The following is a 20,385-nucleotide window of genomic DNA, read 5'->3' on the forward strand; positions in this document are numbered from 1 at the left end:
CTGTGTGGCCCTAGCGGGCCGCGGGGCGGAGAAGCAGCAGACCGGGTCCTCCTCTTCCCGCCGCCGCCCCGCCGGACCCCTGCCACAGAGAAACTGGCCGGCCTCGGTCGCTTCCCAGAACGATTGCACCACTGCGGCTGCCGCCGGCCTGGCACTGTCCCCAAGCCTCGCACACCCCCAGCCTCGCAGTGCCGGCAGCTTTGAGGGAAGAACCCCAGGGCCGGGTGCCACAGACCCAGAGGTACCTGTCGTGGGGAGTGCAGGTGGTGCCTTACGGGCTGCTCCCGCAAACCCCAGCTCCAAGTCCCGAGTAGCTGGAGAGTGAAGGGGTTGAATTCACAGGCCCAGGGTTTTCACACTTTTCCACGTCCAGACCTTGGAAATCCTGTTTTTGCCCTCTTCACTCCATGATCCTAGGGGGACTCAGTCTCCCCTCACCTGAATGAAGAAAAGAGGAGGAAGGAAGGGTAAACGGGTGTGAGGTCTCTGGCTTGGCCCCTGAAAACCTGTTGCTGTCCAGATGGTTGAGAGGACCCCCTGCAGCAGGGCTCCCTGCACACCCCGTGTCCCCCCTATGGGTGATGGTGGCTCAGCAGCTGGGGGTGGAAGCAGGGAGGGGGGATTGGAGCTGGTTGCAGGCACCGCTCTGCACAGCAAGCTCCCCCTCTTCCCAAACCTGGGTCTTCTGGCCTCTTGAACTAAGGCCCTGGGGAGTGGGATGGGCTCTTGCCTTTCAGAGACCCCAGCATCACATCTGCTGCGGCTCCTTCAGCAGGAGGGTCAAATAGAGGTCTGGATTTGGGGTGGAGGCCTGCAGCCTGGCAGGGCAGCCTTTCTGCGGGGTGGGGGAGGAGCAGCGTGAGGCAGCAAACGCCGGAGACGGGCAGGTGACTTGAGAGAAGGCTCGGGGTGGTATTTTGATGACGCAGAGATGACTGGCAAACCACATCAGCCTCGATTTTTCTGAACCTTGCTGACCCCTCCTCTCTCTCCGTCCGTCTCCAGCCAGCGGCCATGCCAAGCCAGCCAGGCAGGGACCTGGAGCCCGGAGCCTGTGGGGAGAGGACCATGGCTCCCAGCCCCCAGAGTGAACGTATGGACTGGCCCAGGGCCCAGAGTGGAATGGAGGAGTTTGTTTGTCTACAGGGGCAGGAGTGGGAATGGCTGAAGGATGCTGTTTGCCCTGGCCAGCCAGAGCTGGGCATGGAGCTCTGCTTCCCTGCCCCCACTCCCTTCCCTTCACTTAACACCATTAACTAATCATTCTCCTCTCCGCCTGGAAACAAAGCCAGCGAGCCACCAAGGACAGTCAGTTCAGAATTCGTCTTCAGCCAGGTGGGGGCGGAGGAGCTGTCTCTGCGGGGGAAAGGGAAATGAGGTTAGAGCCCGGGGTGACATCCTCTTCCAGTGTGGCTCCACCAAGCAAGCCCGAGGACTGTCCTTTCAGGAAGCTGGGAGCCTGGGGAGTGGGCAGTGGAGGTCTGGGGGCAGGCAGCTTGGGAGGACGGCTTCCTGAGGGGAGCACTTTGGGGGTTCCAAACCAAAGAGAGATCAGGACTTTGGAGAGAATGCAGAGGGGTCTGGAAGAAGGAGGAAAGGGCAGTGGAGAAGGACAGGAGAAGGGGTAGAGGGAACAGAAGCTGGTGGAGAGTATCAGCCCGCTGGCTCCTTGAAGATACCAGAAGACAGGGTGGCAGCAGTAACCCAGAAGAGAAAGGCAGCAGAGGAAGAACTTTCAGGAACAGGACTGCGACCCAGCCAAAGGGGGGTGGGTCTGGGGGTAGAAATGGGCCTCCCTGCAACAGAGACTCTGGCACCTGGGCTGGGTTGGAAGCAGTGTTGCCCGGATGTAGGCCAAGATGAGAAGGAGAGACCCTGGACCAGAGTCCTAATTCTTTGTTTCTCTCCAGAAAGAAGGGGTAGGAAGGCTGCTTTCCTCCGCCCCCGTGGTAGACCCATTGTACACAGAGATAAGGGGACCCCTGTGTGGCATGTCCTCTGTGTCGCGTCTCTGGCATAGGTCTGATCACAGGCAGAGAAACAGGCTGGTGGGCTGGTGGCCATGGTTTTGGTCTTCAGGGTGGTGGGCTTTCATTTGGGTGTGAGGAAAAGTGGGAAAAGAGCAGCCCCAGCCACCGTGGAGGGGGAGGTAAAAAGAAAAGGGTGGGCCTGCCCCCAGGGGCCACTGGGGCCGGGTTCTAACCTAGGAGTCCTCCCTCATGTCCTCTCTCAGCTCCAGCATAGTGGGCACGGTGGCCTCCACCCACCCCTCTGGCCCAGAGGCTTGACCAGGAGGAAGGTACGAGAAAGGCATGCTGAGCTGGGCGGAGGAAGGAAGCTAATAAAGACGTTGCAGCTGCAGTGAGGAAGGAACAGAGGGTGGAGGGGGGAGGCCCAGCAACCTTGGCAATTAAGGAGGCTGGGGAACCCCCTGGCCTGGCCAGAAAATAGAGACCAGGTTGAGTCTTTGGAGGAGAGGGGAGAGAAGTTTTCCAGAATGGGGGTCTGACTTGGGAGGAGCTGTGGAAAACAGGGTGGGGGCAGGGTGGGGGGCAATTGTTGTCGAGGACATCATCAGGCCAGGAAACCGGATACCGGGGGGCTGGGTTGGAAGATGTGGGAGAAGAGATTGAATGGGGGGAAGCAGCCCCTATCCTGGCCGGACGCTGTCTCACCCATGCCCTTTGCACCTGACCCAGGGCAGGAGGAAGGAGGTGCAGCATGGACTGAGGTGCGCCCCAGAAACACAGGGGAAGAGGAGGGGGACTTGAGGGTGGGGGGTGGGAGGGGCTATTTTTAAACTTGGAAAAACCTTGAGTGAGTTCATCTCCACCCTAAGTACTGGAGGCGGCAAAGGGCCCATTGTACAGGGGTCCAGAGAAGGGGGGCGGGGAGGGGGTGAGTGGCACAATGGCAAGAATTATGTTGGAGTCAGACGGCCAGCCCGGGGCGGGGGAGGGGACTCCTCGTCACAGCTGGCCTACTGAACTCTGGGGTCCAGTGGGGGTGGGGGGGTGGTTCCACTGTCACAAAGCCCCCTAGGGGGAGCTGGGTCTCTGGCATCCGGTGGTCCGGCCTGGGGAGGGGGCTGTGGGTGGGATTCCCACAGTCTGGCTTTCCCAGGGACAGCCGGGCCTGTTCCCAGGCTCCCAGCATTCCAGCGACTCCCCTGGGAGCTAATGGCCTCTCTTCTCAGCCCCTTCTCTGCCCGGGGGTGGGGGGAGAGAAGGAGGAAGAGGATGTGGATGCGTAGGGACTCTTCCTGGGCACTAGGGACCCTTAAGCCAGAGGGAGAGGACCACCCTTACATCCTAGTTCCCAACCCTGCTAAGGCCTCAGAATGAGGAAGGACTGTCCTTCTTGTCCCCTCCGACCCCAGGCGCCACTCCACGTTGGCAGTCCTCCAGCACCCAGACCTCAGCCTAGGGGGGATTCCGCCGGGAGTCCCAGGAGCCCTGATCGCCGGGTCTCGCCCAGCTGGGGACGCGGGGGGCGGGGCATCCGGCGCCGCTCGCACCAACCCAAACATTACCTTAAATGCTCAGGCGTCTGCCGCGGGCCGGGGAGGGGCTCCGCGGGGCCCTGGGGCTCTCCGGAAGCCCGGGATCTGTCTCCAGCCCTTTCCCAGCGCAGCCGGCAGGCAGTCCACTGGCCCCCCTCTTCTGAAAAGCAGGAGGGGGAAGGAAAATGGGGGTGCTGGTGTTGGGGGAGAGCCGGGGCTGCACTGGGAGTCCCTGGGGGCCGCTGCCTGGGCGCAGAGTAGGACCTTCCAGCCAGGATTTCAGCCTGTGGACAGGAGAGGGGGCTTCTGTTAGCCTAATGCACCCCCCGCCCCCCCAATCCTGGATCTCAGTTCTCTGGCTTCCGAGGGCCGGCCACTTCCTCCTCTGACCCTAAATTTGGAGAAGGGAGCACGTTGGTGGCGTGGGGGAGAGGGCACAGGAGCAGGATGCCAGAGCCCACACCACTCCCCCTCGGGGAAGTTCACATCCGCTCCCCAAAATACCACCACCCAGAATGTCCCCAGAGAGCTGTTTAAGTCTGACTTGGAGTTGTCCCTGAGGAAAGGCCAGCTCGTCCACTGCAGAAAGGCCTAAGAGGAACCCAGGCTCACCACCTAGGGGCTCCTGGCCCTCTCCTCCCTGACGGCCACTTCTGCATTTCTGCGTTTTCCTTTCCACAAGGAGGACCTGTAGTTGCTATAGCTCACCCTGGAGGCAGGGAGGGAGGAGGAAAGAGAAGGGAGGCAAGCCTGGGGCCTGCTCGGGCCTCCCTGTACCACATCCCTGTAGAGGGGGCTTCCGGTGGCAACAATATGGAATTTGGAGTCAGGAAAAAGACCACACTGGGTAAGACCCTGGCACCTTCCCTTCGCCTCCCTGGTGCACTCACAGCGCTTGTTGGGCTCTGCTCTCAGACAGTTGACTGTAACCCCGACTGCAACACCCCCCCACACCCCCCCACACCCCCCCCAACTCCATGACAGCGCTGGCTTCCAGACAGCCTGGCCACTTCACTAGCTAATCTTGGGCAAGTGACTGAACCAAGGACTGTTCAGAGGGGACAGATCTGCCATCGGTACAGGCCTTTACAACTTAGACTTTTCACATCCGGATCCTTTTCATCACCAATATTTATCTGGATCTTTGCCCCCCAAATGAAGAAACTGAAGAACAAAGAGTGACATGGTCGGGGCGCCTGGGTGACTCAGTGGGTTAAAGCCTCTGCCTTCAGCTCAGGTCATGATCTTAGGGTCCTGGGATTGAGCCTGCTTCTTCCTCTCTCTCTGCCTGCCTCTCTGCCTACTTGTGATCTCTGTCTGACACATAAATAAATAAAATATTTTAAAAATAAATAAAATTTTAAAAAAAGAGTGACGTGGTCTAAAGTCATACAGCCTGTGAGGGATGAAACTCCATATTTCCCCCTTTTAAAAAAAATTTGACTTATTATTTATTGTTGGGGGGAGAGTGGGGGAAGGGGCAGAGGGAGAGGGAGCGAGAGAATCCCAAGTAGACTGTGCTGAGCGTGGAGCCTGACGTGGGACTCAGTCTCACAGTCCTGACATCACAACCTGAGCCAAAATCAGAAGTTCGTTGCCCAACAGAAGCACGCAGGTGCCCCCCATAAATATTTGCTGTGGTAAAATACACACACCATAAAATGCACTCTCTTGACCATTTTAAGTGGCGACTCAGTGGCATTAAGTCCATTCACAGTGTGCAACCATCATGACTGCCCAGTTCCAGAACTTTCTGATCACCTCGAGGAACTGAACTTTGAAGTAAGATAGCTCTAAGTCTGAAACCCAGTGCATGTACCTGTAACAATTCACAGCTGAGCCGAGTAAACATATAACGGAAATGAAAGTAGGGGATAGAGGAGCACTGAATCACGTCTTATAAACAGGAAACACAAGAGGGAATCAGTAACGGGAGCATCCACAGGGACCTCTGCCTGCACTAGCTAGGAAAGTCTTTCTGCAAGTGGGGAGGCTTTTGTGAAAAGGCGGGTTTCGAGAGGGAGCAGTGAGGATCCATCAATCCAGGCAGGGCAAGCGGCAGGAGCAAAGAGAGAGGGATGAAGCTGAAGAAAGAGGCATTTACAACGACAATGGCAGGATTTCTGTATAAAGGGTTTTCGAGGAGCCATCTGGCTGGAGGGTAGGCTAGGCAACGTGGCTTGCGAGCACACTGGCACAGCAAGCCCACTGCTTTCGCTTCCACTGTGTGTTTGTTTGGAGTGCCTTGAGGACAGCTCTAGCCACAAGTCCACCTGTGGCACCAGCCTTATGCAAACAGAGAGGGATGAAGCTGAAGAAAGAGGCACTCGATAGAGAGTGTTATGTGGCTAACTAGAAATTCAGCAGGGTAGAGGGTGCGTGCATGTGACAGCCTGGGCGGATGAGCTGGAGTTAGGTCATAGGGGAGGAACTGGCTCTTAAGACAGGCAGTCGGGAGCCACTGAAGGTTCTTGAGCAATGGCAGATGATGTGATGCCATTGGAACCCAGGATTAGACCGTTTCTCTATTTCTTCTTTGCCTGACAGTGCCCCCTGGTGGCCCTAGTTTGAATTGCTCCCTCATTTTATGAGTGGGTGGGAGGATGGGGGACTGAGAAGCAGGACTGTTGAGTTGGGAGAAGCCAGACTCTTGGGCCACATTCCAGTTCATCCTGAGTGATAACAGTAGTGGAAAGAAATAGAGACGACATGTGGACAGAGAGGGTGTGATGGGAAGGACAAGGGCATGGTGGTGGTTCCCTCTTCTGTCTCATCGTTCTGAGCTTGTATGTTGGGTAGCAGGTACTAAGGTGGAGCTGGAAGCAGGATGGTAACTGAGACAAGGTCGGTGTTCTTGCGGAACTTGGAGTGAGAAAACAATTAGAATACAAGTGTCAAATACGAGGGTGCAAATATGCACATATACCAGTTACTGAACCCAGCTTGACGTGGTCCCAGACAGCTGCCTGGAAGAGTGGAAACCTAGCTTTGTTTGTCTTTCTTTCTTTCTTTTCTTTCTTTCTTTCTTTCTTTCTTTCTTTCTTTCTTTCTTTCTTTCTTTCTTTCTTTCTTTAAAGATTTTATTTATTTATTTGACAGAGAAAGACACAGCCAGAGAGGGAACACAAGCAGAGAGAGAGGGAGAAGCAGGCTCCCTGCTGAGCAGAGAGCCTGATGTGGGGCTTGATCCCAGAACCCTGGGATCATGACCTGAGCCAGATGCTTAATGCTTAACGAAAGAGCCACCCAGGCACCCCCTCCCAGCTTCATTTTCATGATAATAATAGGTAACTGTGGGGGCACCTGGGTTACTCAGTCGGTTAAGCTCTCTGATAATAGAGTGATGGCCAGAACATCATTTTATTTTATTTTATTTATTTATTTTTAAAGATTTTATTTATTTATTTGACAGAGAGAGATCACAAGTAGGCAGAGAGACGGGCAGAGAGAGAGAGATGAGGAAGCAGGCTCCCTGCTGAGCAGAGAGCCCCATGCGGGACTCGATCCCAGGACCCTGAGACCATGACCCAAGCCGAAGGCAGCGGCTTAACCCACTGAGCCACCCAGGCGCCCCTCTTACTTTCAAATAGAAACATTAAAAGGACCAAAACCAGTAAAAATAGTTACCTATACAGAGAGGTGGAAGAAGGGTCCTAACCCCAGTATTTGTGGGGCCAGGTCAGAGCACAAGTGAGGGCTCACGTATCCTATATTGAAATATGTGAGTTATTTGAAAGCTGGCAGTTAAATATGCTTTAACCCCTTACCTTGACAAATACACTTTGTAACAACACCATAAAAAAAAAAATAGGGGCACCTGGGTGGCTCAGTGGGTTAAGCCTCTGCCTTCAGCTGAGGTCATGATCTCAGGGTCCTGGGATCGAGCCCTGCATCGGGCTCTCTGCTCGAGGGGGAGCCTGCCTCTCCCTCTCTCTCTGCCTGCCTTTCTGCCTACTTGTGTTCCCTCTCTCTGTGTGTTGAATAAATAAAATCTTAAAAAAATATATGTAAGGCGATGGTTTTTGTATGACTTTAAGTCAACAAAATGCCCAAGGAAAATTAACTTAATTTTGAAAGATTTTATGTTTAAGTAATCTCTACACCCAATGCCGAGCTCGAACTTACAACCCCGAGATCAAGAGTCACATACTCCACCGACTGAGCCAGCCAGGCGTCCCATAAATTAACTTAATTATTATTGCACATGCCTGGGTATTCTCATGATGGGCCAACAATGTTTGGATAGAATAATACAGTCATATACAACTCATAAATTATTATGGGTTTGATTACATTAAATTAATATTTCTTGCCTTAATTTTGGCAAAATCCCTAATTGTGTTGTTATGATAAAAGTTTTTCTCACTGTGCATATTCTGTTGCTAGTTATGCTAAATTAATCAACCTTTCTGGAAGTATTCTCGTTCTTAGATATTTAAAAATTTCATTCCAATTTAGAGAAACTTTGCTCCTAACTGAAATTATTCCTAATATTTTTAAACCAGTGTTTTGAGGGGGTTCTGGGTGGCTCAGTCGGTTAAGCATGTGACTCTCGGTTTTGGCTCAGGTTATGATCTCAGGGTCCTTAGATCGAGCCCCACATGGAGCTGTGTGCGCAGTTGGGAATCTGCTTCTCTCTCTGTCTCTCTCTCTGTCTCTCTCTGCCCCTTCCCCCACTTGTGTGTGTGGGTGCACTCTTTCTCAAATAAAAAAATCTTTAAAAAAAATGTACTTTGGGGCGTCTGGATGGCTCAGTGGGTTAAAGCCTCTACCACTGGCTCAGGTCATGATCCCAGGGTCCTGGGATCGAGCCCTGCATCAGGCTCTCTGCTCAGCAGGGAGCCTGCTTCCCCCTGTCTCTCTGCCTGCCTCTCTGCCTACCTGTGATCTCTGTCTGTCAATAAATAAATAAAATCTTTAAAAAAATGTGCTTTGATTCAGAACTGGATCATAAACTTTTATCACGTTCGGACATTATATAGACATTACATATGATAAATATTTTATCCCAGAAAATGTTTAAAGTATTTTTTCATCATACTAATCTTTATCATTTATATTGCAATTTTCACCATCTCTTAAAGCAATATCCAGGTCCACTTGGTGTTTCTTGTTCTACTCTTTTAATGTTTAAAAAAATTTTTCCATCAGAAATATATTTTATTTTTTTAAAGAGTTTATTTATTTATTTATTTGAGGGAGAGTGAGAGTGAGAAAGCACAAGCAGGGGTAGGGGCAGAGGGAGAAGCAGGCTCCTCCCTGAGCAGGGAGCCTGATGAGGGCCTCTAATTCCAGAACCCTGTCATAACCTGAGCCAAAGGCAGATGCTTAACCCACTGAGCCAGTCAGGTGCCTCAGAATTTTATTTTAAAAATTTTTATTTGATCCTAGCTGATCAAATAACATTGCAAGACAATGTTACATTGTGTACAACATGGTGATTTGGTAACTCTATACATTTTTTTTAAAGATTTTTCTTTATTTATTGGACAGAGATCACAAGTAGGCAGAGAGGCACTGTGCAGAGAGCCCGATGTGGGCCTCAATCCCAGGACCCCGAGATCATGACCTGAGCTGAAGGCATAGGTCCAACCCCACTGAGCCACCCAGGCACCTCCATTACTATTTTTTTTTTTTAAGATTTTATTTATTTATTTGACAGAGAGAGATTACAAGTAGGCAGAGAGGCAGGCAGAGAGAGAGAGGAGGAAGCAGGCTCCCTGCTGAGCAGAGAGCCAGATGCGGGACTCGATCCAAGGACCCTGAGATCATGACCTGAGCCGAAAGCAGCGGCTTAACCCACTGAGCCACCCAGGCGTCCCTCTATTTTTTTTTTTTTTTTTAAAGAAGACCTAGATTTGTTAAACTATTACAAAGATAAAACAATTATCACTGAAATACTTTGAGGACTTCATTGAAATTTCATTTGTTGTTATGGACACTGACCTAAGAGGTTAGAAATTAAAGGATATGTCCTAAGAGGTATTGACGGGTGAAACATGGTGAAAGAAGTAAGAGCTCGTCAGAAGCATCTGCGTTAGAGGTATTTCATGTGGCTGGGATGCTTCCCAAGAGACTCCCTGATGATGCCTGAATGAAGTAATCCGGGTCCCAGATTAGTAAAAAAGACCCTTACCCCTGTGAAGAATGAGCAGAGGCCAGGATCTTAAGGGGAAAGGGATCCTTGGGCTCTGAAAGCCTGTATCTTGGGAGCAGCCTCCCTCCTTCCCATCCGGTCTACCTAGGCCTTCAAGCACCTGTGCTTCTCACCACATCCACCTGCCAGGTCATGGAAAGTACAGGGAGTAGAGGGCAGGAACTATGGGGCTGCTCAGAGGGGACCTATACACAGAGAGCTTGGGGTTAGGTGATAAGCTACAAGTACCTTCTTGGTTAAGTTAATTCCCTTTTGTTAATAAAGGTCCTAGTTTTTTCTGCTGGTGGCAGCTTTTTGTCTCAGGACAGTCTACCTCAAGAATTGGTTCAGGTAAATTCTGGAGAAGGAGCGAGACTTTCATCAACACCCACGCCACAGGAGAAGACGCATCACGTTCCTTCCTAGTTATGAGCAGATCCCACGGCCGCATCGAGCATGCCCAGTGATCATCACCTGTACCCGCAACTGTCCAGCAGCTGTTGGGTGTGGTGTCTGCCTCCATCTCATCTTCATACTCTCTTCTTGAACCTTCTGTCTGGACTTCAACCATGTTGTACTGGCTGCTCGCAGACTGAGAAAGCATTCCTTCTAGTCTCTTCCACGTGGCTTGGCCTTCTTAACCCTTCTTCCCAGGTATAAAATGGAGAGATGTCCCCCACCCTTGTTCCTGTGTTCTTCTCCGTCTTTGTCCTCGGGGTCAGGACGCGAAGCCTGGCATTCGCATTGCGGGAGCATTGTCTCCAGTGCTCATTTATCACTAGGCACAAACCTAAGCTCAGCAACAGGGTCAACCTCATCATCGCTGTCTTCTTCAGCAGCAGATTCTTTCAGTTCTGGTCCACTTCTGGCATTCACCATGACACACAAATGCTCTTGTGGACAGGCATTTAGGCCCCCGGACCCCGTGCGCCGCTAATGGTGGGATGTCCGGTGAGAATCTTAGCCCAGAGCCGTCTAACCAAGACAGGTGGCTCTCAGCGATACAAAGGGTGCTGCTCAGCCAGGCAGGGGACACTTTGGAGGAAGCTCACTGTAGCAGGGAGTGCGGCGACACGGGCCAATAACTCTATACGTCATGCTATGTTCTCAAGCATAGATACATCTGTCCCCATGGGATGGTATCACAGGACCGCTGACTGTTCCCTGGGTGGTGGTGGTTTTACTTTTGCAAAAAGTCTTCAAGGCTGAGACCTTATAAAGAAAACTCTGAAAAGCAGGCTGTTGTTACATTTCTTCAAATCTCTCTTCAGTTGAGATTGTGACTTGATCGTGGCCAGAAGATAGTCTCTGTATAAGACGTTGGTTTGGGGAATATTTGCATGTGCATCTTATTCTTTATGGTCATGCAAACATTTTTATTTCCTTGTTTTAGTTTCCATATGTACACATTTAATTCTATTTTGAAATGATGTCAAACATTGAGAAATTTGCAAATAGCAGAGAATCCTCTTTTAAAAAAAATATATTTTGGGGCGCCTGGGTGGCTCAGTGGTTTGGGCTGCTGCCTTCGGCTCAGGTCATGATCTCAGGGTCCTGGGATCGAGCCCCGCATCGGGCTCTCTACTCCGCAGGAAGCCTGCTTCCCTCTCTCTCTCTCTCTCTCTCTGCCTGCCTCTCTGCCTACTTGTGATCTCTGCCTGTCAAATAAATAAAAAAATAAATCTTTAAAAAAATAAAAAAATAAAAAATAAATAAAAAATATATTTTATTTATTTTTTTTTTTTGGCAGACAGAGATCACAAGTACGCAGAGAGGCAGGGGGGGGAGCAGGCTCCCCAAGGAACAGAGAGCCCGGTGAGGGGCTTGATCCCAGGATCCTGGGATCATGATGTGAGCGGAAGGCAGCGGCTTTAACCCACTGAGCCAGCCAGGTGCCCCAAATAGCAAAGAATCCTCTTATACCCTTTTTTTTCTTTTATACCCTTTATTTAGTGCCACGTATTATTAACATGTTACCACATTTGTTGCTCTTTTAGTCTCTCTCCAAATTAAAATTCATATTTTTTGTAGTAATCTCTACACCCAACATGGGGCTCTAAGTCACAGCCTGGAGATCAAGGGTTGCGTGCTTTCCTGACTGAGCCAGCCAGCCAGCCACCCCAGAAATTTTATTTGGTATATGTGTGTGTATATATAATTATTTTTCTTATGAATCATGAGAGTAGATTGCATACATCATGCTTCTAGGTCCCTTACTACCTCAGTATTTCCTTTTTTTTTTTTAATTGATTTGACAGAGAGAGAGATCACACGTAGGCAAGACAGGCAACCAGAGAGAGAGGGGGAAGCAGGCTCTCTGCTGAGCAGAGAGCCTGATGCAGGGCTCCATCCCAGGACCCTGAGATCACGACCTGTGCTGACGGCAGAGGCTTAACCCACTGAGCCACGCAGGAACCCCCTCAGTATTTCCTAAGAAGGCTATTCTCTCTTGCTCTTTTTTTTTTTTTTAAGATTTTATTTATTTGATAGAGACACAGCTAGAAAGGGAACACAAGCAGAGGGAGTGGGAGAGGGAGAAGCAGACTCCCCAGTGAGCAGGGAGCCTGATGTGGGGCTCGATCCCAGGACCCCGGGATCATGACCCGAGCGGAAGGCAGACGCCTAATGACTAAGCCACCCAGGCACCCCTCTCACTCTTTTTTTAAAAGTTCATTATTTATTTATTTATTTGACAGAGATCACAAGTAGGCAGAGAGGCAGGCAGAGAGAGAGGAGGAAGCAGGCTCCCTGCTGAGCAGAGAGCCTGATGTGGTGCTCGATCCCAGGACCCTGGGATCATGACCTGAGCCGAAGGCAGAGGCTTTAACCCACTGAGCCACCCAGGTGCCCCAAGTTTATTATTATTTTTTTAATAATCTCTACACCCCATCACGGGGGCTTGAACTCATGACCTTGAGATTGAGTCGCACACTCCTCTGACTAAGCCAGCGAGGTGCCCCAAGAAGGCTATTCTTTTACATAACCACGAAACAGTTATCCAATTTAAAAGATTCAAGTCGCTGCAAGACATGTCTACTCTATGATCCATATTCCAGTTTGACAAGAGTCCTAATGATGTCCACTGTAGCCACCATGTCTTGGCTCCAGCGTGGGACACCGTCCAGAACTCCCCGTTACATTTAGTGCTCAGTTCTCCTTCCATCTGTGATGCTTCCCCAGGCTCTGTCCGTCCCATTATTTGGATTTGCCTGATGCATCCTTGTGCTTCAGTTATGGTGACGCTCCCAGGCCAGAGAACTACACAAGGAAGGCGTACGGTAGTCTCCCTCGATGGTTTGGGCATGAATGGTTTTCAGTTTTCGCTAGGATAGTTTTGAAATGGTGATTTTCTACCTCCAGCCTCCCTCCCTGCGTAGGGGCCAGCACCGTACCATAAAGAGGAGCTCTCCTTTCTCATTTGCTGGTTTGTCTTACTAGTTTAGACTAACAGATTCCTACTGTATTACATGGATTTTATGCCTTTACTGTCCTTATTTACTTTGAGGCTGACATTAGCCCAGATTTGGCCACCTTTGAGCAGGATCTCGTGTTCTTTGACATTCTCTCCTCCATACACCGTAATTTTTGGCACTATTTTCTTTCTGGTACACCTAGTTTACCCTGTACCTTCTACGCCCCAGTCCTGTAATCACCATTTTCCCATTGTGAAATTCTTTTTAGTGGGGAATGGTAGTTAGAAATGGTAGTTAGAAACCAAAATCTGGGCATCAGATATGCTCCTTGTTACTGGGTATGAACTTTCTCGACTCTTTCAGTGGACAGAGCTGGGGAAAATATGTACATATCATATACATATAATATAGATGACACATATATAAAATATCTATATGTAAAATAATACATATGTAATACATCTAAACTAATATATGTTATATGTAATATAATCTAATATTATCTAACATATTATTTTTAAAAAGATTTTATTTATTTATTTGAGAGAGAGAGAGCATGAGAGGGGAGAAGGTCAGAGGGAGAAGCAGACTCCCCATAGAGCTGGGAGCCTGATGTGGGTCTTGATCCTGGGACTCCAGGATCATCACCTCAGCCAAAGGTAGTTGCTTAACCAACTGAGCCACCCAGGAGCCCGTATTACTCTTTTTTTAAGATTATTCATTTACTTGGGAGAGAGAGCATGAGCAGGAGGGGTAGAGGGAGAGGGAGAAGCAGACTCCTCATCGAGCAGGGAGCCTGACTTGGGCCTCAATCCCAGGACCCTGAGATCATGACCCAAACCGAAGACACTTAATCAACTGAGCCACCCAGGCGCCCCTAGATCTAGTCTAATATATATAATGTGTGTATGTGTGTGTGTTCTAACACACACACAGACACATATATAGTATATACATTGTCAGAAAGCATGAGTTCATGCTAGCAACTTCCAATGCTGACCCAGCTCCAGGGGATTCTACCTTGCCTTCCTGCATTCCATATTTATGTCTCCCTTTTTCTGAAGAACTCTGGCTCCCAGCGATATTTCAGACTTACTAGACCCATACCACCACAAAACACGAAGCTAATAAAAATGGTTCAAGAAGTCTTTTCTTCCCCCAGCCTGAGGATATAAAGTTAGTTCTTACTTGTCTCCTTTCTGGACGGTTATATTATTCACATGAAATATAGCCGCATTCATTTGTTTCTGTTTGCTTTCAGTTTGGGATATTTTCTCTCATTTTTGTTGATTTAATTTAAATTTAACTTAATTTAGTTATTTCATTTATTTAATTTATTAAAAAGATTTTATTGGGGCGCCTGGGTGGCTCAGTGGGTTAAAGCCTCTGCCTTCAGCTCAGGTCATGATCCCAGGGTCCTGGGATCGAGCCTCACGTCGGGCTCTCTGCTCCGTGGGGAGCCTGCTTCCTCCTCTCTCTGACTGCCTCTCTGCCTATTTGTGATCTCTCTCTGTGTGTCAAATAAATAAATAAAATCTTAAAAATATATATTTTATTTATTTATCTGACAGAGAGGGAGAGAAAGCAAAAGTAGGCAGGGTGGCTGGCAGAGGGAGAAGGAGAGGGGGAAGCAGACTCCCGGCTGGGCAGGGAGCCCGATGCAGGGCTCAATCCCAGGACCCCAGGATCCCAGGATCATGACCTGAGCCGAAGACAGATACCCAACCAACTGAGCCACCCAGGCGTCCCTTATTTTATTTAAAAAAATTTTTAAAAAATGTATTTATTTGAAAGAGAGAGAGCGCGAGAGAGCACAAGTAGGGGGAGCAGCAGAGGGAGAGGGAGAAGCAGGTTCCCCTGCTGAGCAAGGAGCCCAGTGTGGGATCCTGGGGCTCTGGAATCATGACCTGAGCAGAAGGCAGACGCTTAACTGACTGAGCCACTCAGTGTCCTCTTTTTTTTTTTTTTTTTGTAACAGCTGCATGGTACTTCATTGGATTTACCTACCATAGTTTTGTCAAACAATCTGTTTGGACTTTTGGATGATTCCCAATATTTTGCAATGTTACAGATAATGTTACAATACATTTCTGTTTTGTTGAAAGTGTCTTAACAGTAAATTCCTGGAAGCGGATTGCTGGGTCAAAGAGTAAATGCATACGTAACTTTTTTTCTTTTGTTTTGGCTTTTAGTTACCGTAAAAACAACAATTAAAAAAAAAAAAACCAAAAAAACCAAAAAACCAACAAGCCACATGACATAAAATCTACCATCTTAACTATTGTTAAGTGTATAGTTCAGTAGTGGTAAATATATTCTTTGTGAAATAGGTCCCCAGAACTTTTTTTATCTTAAAAAACTGAGGATTTGGGGCACCTGGCTGGCTCAGTGGGTTAAAGCCTCTGCCTTCGGCTCAGGTCATGATCCCAGGGTCCTGGGATCGAGCCCCGCATCGGGCTCTCTGCTCAGCGGGGAGCCTGCTTCCTCCTCTCTCTCTGCCTGCTTCTCTGCCTACTTGTGATCTCTGTCTGTCAAATAAATAAATAAAATCTTTTTAAAACAAACAAACAACAAAAAAAAACAACTGAGGATTTATATCCATTAAACAAAAACTCCTCCTTTCCCTCTTTCCCTTAGACGTCAGCGATCACTACTCTACTTCCTGCTTCTAGAAATCTATATAGGTATAAGTGGGATCACACAGTATTCATCTTTTTGCAACTGGCTTCTTTCACTTGGCCTAACAATCTCACGTTTCAGTCCTGCTGTAGCATGTATCAGAATTTCATTTGTTTCTCTGGTTGAACAATATTCCATTGGACGTGTAGACCACAATTTGTACATTTATGCATCACCAGACACTTGGCTTGCTTCTACCTCTCGGCTCTTGTGAGTAGTGCTCCTATGAACATGGTGTGCAAATATCTCTTTGAGACCCTGCTTCCAATTCTTCTGCATATATTCCTAGAAGTGGGGCTGCTGAATTGTATGATGTTTCTATTTTTAATTTGTTGAGGAAAATCCATACTGTTTTCTATAATGTTGCACCACTCCACGGGCCCACCAATAATGCCCAAGGACTCTAACCTCTCCCACATCCTTTCCAACACTGGCTATTTTCTGTTGCCTTGCTAGGAGCCATCCCACTAGGTACAAGATGACATCCCACCTCAGCCCTACTAGTATCTCTCTGATGACCAGAGATGCCAAGCTGCCCCCCATTTGTCTGCTGGCCAAATGCACATCATCTTTGGAGACATGTCCATTCTGGTCTTGCGCAAGAACCCCTCCCCCATGTGATTACCTGCCGTTGAGTGGTAGGAGCTCTCCAGACATCAACCCTCATTAGATACATGACCGCCAAGTACTTTCCCCCCACTCTGGAGACCGTCCTTGCTACTGTGTTGATCATGCTGCTTGAGGCACAAGAGCCTCTGTGTACAATGTGTCCAATTTGGCCAATTTTTTTTTTTTACTGCTTATGCTTTAGATGTCAGATTCAAGAATTCACTGCCAAGTCCAATGTCATGAGGCTTTTCCTCTATGTTTTCTCCTAGGAATGTCATAGGTTCGGGTCTTATATGTAGGTTTTTATTCCATTTTGAGTTAATTTTTGAAGATGGTATAAGATAAGAGTCTAAACTCATGCTTTTGCACATGGTTGTCCAGTTTTCCCAAGACCATTCGTTGGAGAGATTGTCCTTTCTCTACTGAGTGGTCTGAGCACTCCTGCTGAAGATCCCATGAGCAAGGATGTCAGAGTTTATTTCTGGGCTCTCTATTGGTCTCTGAAAATGTCCGTGTTACGCCATTACTACGCGGTCTTGATTACTGCAGCTTTGTAACAATGCACATGTAGATATGTAGGTAATGATGCCAACCCCCTCCCCACTGGTGGGTGACATTCTGCTTTCCTACGAGCAATGTACCAGAGTGTCTGTGTTCCCAAAACCTTGCTAACAGAGTGTTCTGTCAAGTTTGTTCCCTGACAAGTTTATTAGAATGTAGCTTCTTTAGCTTTAGAAAGTTTTAAGTCTTTGAAAGTCTTAAAGTCTCTTAAATTTGAGAATTTAAAAGAAGCTATTTAATCTCTCAAGAAGTAAAACAACGACTAGATAGTTACATGCAAAAGAATTAATCTAGACACAAACCTCCCATGGTTCACAAAGATGAATCTCATGGACCTAAGTGTAAAACATTAAACTATAAAACTTCTTGATGGCAGAGGAGAGAATCAAAGTGATCTTGGGTTTGGCAAGGCTTTGTGGCATGACCCATGAAAGAAAAAAAATTGGTAAGTTGGACTTTGTTAAAATTAAAAACTTCTGTTTTGTGGAAGACACTGTTGAGAGACTGACGACAAGCCACAGACAGGGAGAAAATATTTGCAAAACACATATCTAATAAAGAACTAGTATCTAGGGGCTCCTGGTTAGCTCAGTGGGTTAAGCATCTGACTACTCCTGGTTTCAGGAGGTCTTTGGGGTCAGGGGATCGAGCCTCACACTGGGCTCTGTGCTCAGCACGGAGTCTGCTTGAGATTCTCTTCCTCTCCCTCTGCCCCTCGCACTGCTCGCTCTCTCTAAATAAATAACTAATTTTTAAAATTTTTTTATTTTTATTTATTTTTTTATAAATAAATAACTAATTAACTGAATAAGTAAAATCTTTAAAAAAGCGAGAAATAAAGATAGCAAATACCTATATGAAAAGATATCAACATCATTTGTCATTGGGGAATTGCTACTTAAAGCAGCAGTGAGACGCTCCTACGCATCCATTTCTAATGGCTACATTTCCAAACACCAACCACACCAGATGCTGGTGAGGACGTAGAGCGACAGGAACTCTCATTCACAGCAGGTGGGAATGCAGAACGGTGCGCTCACTTTGGAAAACAGTTGGCGGTTTCTTACAAAACGAAACATACTCTTTACTGTATGATCAAGCAATCGTTCTCCTTGGTATTTACCCAAATGAGCTGAAAAATTCTGTCCGCCCAAAAACACGTGCACGGGTGTGCACAGCAGCTTTATTCACCCCTGCTAAAACTTGCAGCAACCGAGATGTCCTTCAGTAGTACAATGGATAAACGGGGAAATACATCCATAGAGTAGAATATTTTTTTTTTTTTCAAGATCTGCAGAGAGAGAACACAAGCAAGGGGAGTGGCAGCAGAGAAGAGGAAGTGGACTCCCTGCTGAGCAGAGAGCCTGATGCGGGGCTTGATCCCAGGACCCTGAGATCATGACCTGAGCCAAAGGCAGACGCTTAACCGACTGAGCCACCCGGCACACTGGCAGTGGAATATTATTGAGAGATAACTAGAAATGGACTGTCAAGTCACAGAAGGACACGGAGGAGCCCTGAGTACATACTGTTACGTGAAAGAAGTTAATTTGAAAAGGCTCTGTACCATAAGACTCCAATGATTTGACGTTCTGGGAAAAACAAAACTATGGAAACAGTAAAAATATTAGTGATGGCCAGGAGCTGGGGGTGGGGAGAGGGAGGGAGGGGATGAGTAGGTGGAACAAGGGGGTTTTTAGGGCAGTGAGAATATTCCACATGACACTCGATGGTAGACACATGGCCTTACATATTTGTCAAAACCCACACAGAGAGTCAACACTAATGGAAACTATGGACTTCCGTTAATAATAATAATAATAATAATAATAATAATAATAATGTATTAGGGGCGCCTGGGTGGCTCAGTCGGTTAAGCGTCTGCCTTTGACTCATATCATGAACCCAGGGTCCTGGGATGGAGTCCCACATTGGGCTCCTTGCTCGGGAGTCTGCGTCTCCCTCTGCCCTTCCTGCTGCTCATGCTTTCTCTGTCTCTCTAGACTCAAATAAATAAATAAAGTCTTTGAAAAAATAATGTATCGGATTTGCCTCATCAATTGTAAACAAAGTAAAATAGCTAAACATATTTAGATTTTTCTGGTTAAACTTTTGTCAATATTATATATATGTGTGTGTGTGTGCATATATATATATATATATATATGCACACACACACACATATTTTAGAAAAGGAGAGAGAAAGGGTGGAGAGGCAGAGGGAGTGGGAGCCTGAGAATCTTTTTTTTTTTTTTTAAGATTTTATTTATTTATTTGACAGACAGAGATCACAAGTAGGCAGAGAGGCAGGCAGAGAGAGAGAGGGAAGCAGGCTCCCTCCTGAGCAGAGAGCCCGATGCGGGACTCGATCCCAGGACCCTGAGATCATGACCTGAGCCAAAGGCAGTGGCTTAACCCACTGAGCCACCCAGGTGCCCCCCCTTTTTTTTTTTTTTTAAAGATTTTTTTATTTACTTGACAGAGATCACAAGTAGGCAGAGAGGCAGGCAGAGAGAGGGAAGGGTGGTGGGGGGGGAAGCAGGCCCCCCGCTGAGCACAGAGCCTGATGCAGGGCTTGATCCCAGGGTCCTGGGATCATGACCTGAGCTGAAGGCAGAGGCTTTAACCCATGGAGCCACCCAGGCACCCCTGAGACTGAGAATCTTAAGCAGGCTCCATGCCCAGCACGAAGCCGGGCTTGACCTCACCACCCTGAGATCAGACCTGAGTCAAAATCAAGAGTGGGATGTCTAACTGACAGAGCCACCCAGGTGTCCCTCAATATTTTTAAAATTATGCAACAGTCCATCTCATATATCTGAGAATAGTGCATATTGAAGAGTCATTTCATTTTCCATGAGACCATAATTTTCTCTTTATTTGAGAATCTTCTGTTGTTTTGCTTAACTCTTCAAGTTCTTTTGATATCTCATCTACATTACATCTACTGTTTTAACAGCACCTAGCCAGCATTCCCATCGTGTGTCCCAGAGAGGGAGGAAGGCCAAATGTGATGTGTCTTTCCAAGATGTTTCCTCTTTGGGCAGATACAGAAAACAGTGTATATGATCTTTCTATTGTTCTGAATGCCACCATGTCAGCACAAACTGAGCTGAGGTCTAATAATGAGTTCAACTATGTGCCACAGCACAAAAATGCTTCTGGATTTTTGGTCCAAAAAATGATCTTATTCCCCCTTACCTTTGCTAACCATGATAGCCTCATCATCATTGACCACCCTCAACAACGCTTTTTTAAAAATTAAGTAAGCTTCACACCCACCATGAAGCCCAACATGGGGCTTGAACTCATGACCCTGAGATCAAGACCTGAGCTGAGATCAAGAGTCAGATGCTGGGGCGCCTGGGTGGCTCAGTGGGTTAAAGCCTCTGCCTTTAGCTCAGGTCATGATCCCTCAGGTCACGAACCCATGGTCCTGGGATTGAGACCGGCAATCCCAGGACCATGCTCAGCAAGGGGCATGC

General features: G+C 48.0%; 1 pseudogene; it reads right to left on the reverse strand.

Moving 5' to 3' along the window:
- Positions 1-735: 735 nt before the first annotated feature.
- Positions 736-20,114, reverse strand: LOC116598757 (annotated as a pseudogene).
- Positions 20,115-20,385: the final 271 nt, after the last annotated feature.

The sequence above is a fragment of the Mustela erminea genome, chromosome 9 (assembly GCF_009829155.1).
Source record: "Mustela erminea isolate mMusErm1 chromosome 9, mMusErm1.Pri, whole genome shotgun sequence".
Lineage (NCBI taxonomy): Eukaryota > Metazoa > Chordata > Mammalia > Carnivora > Mustelidae > Mustela > Mustela erminea.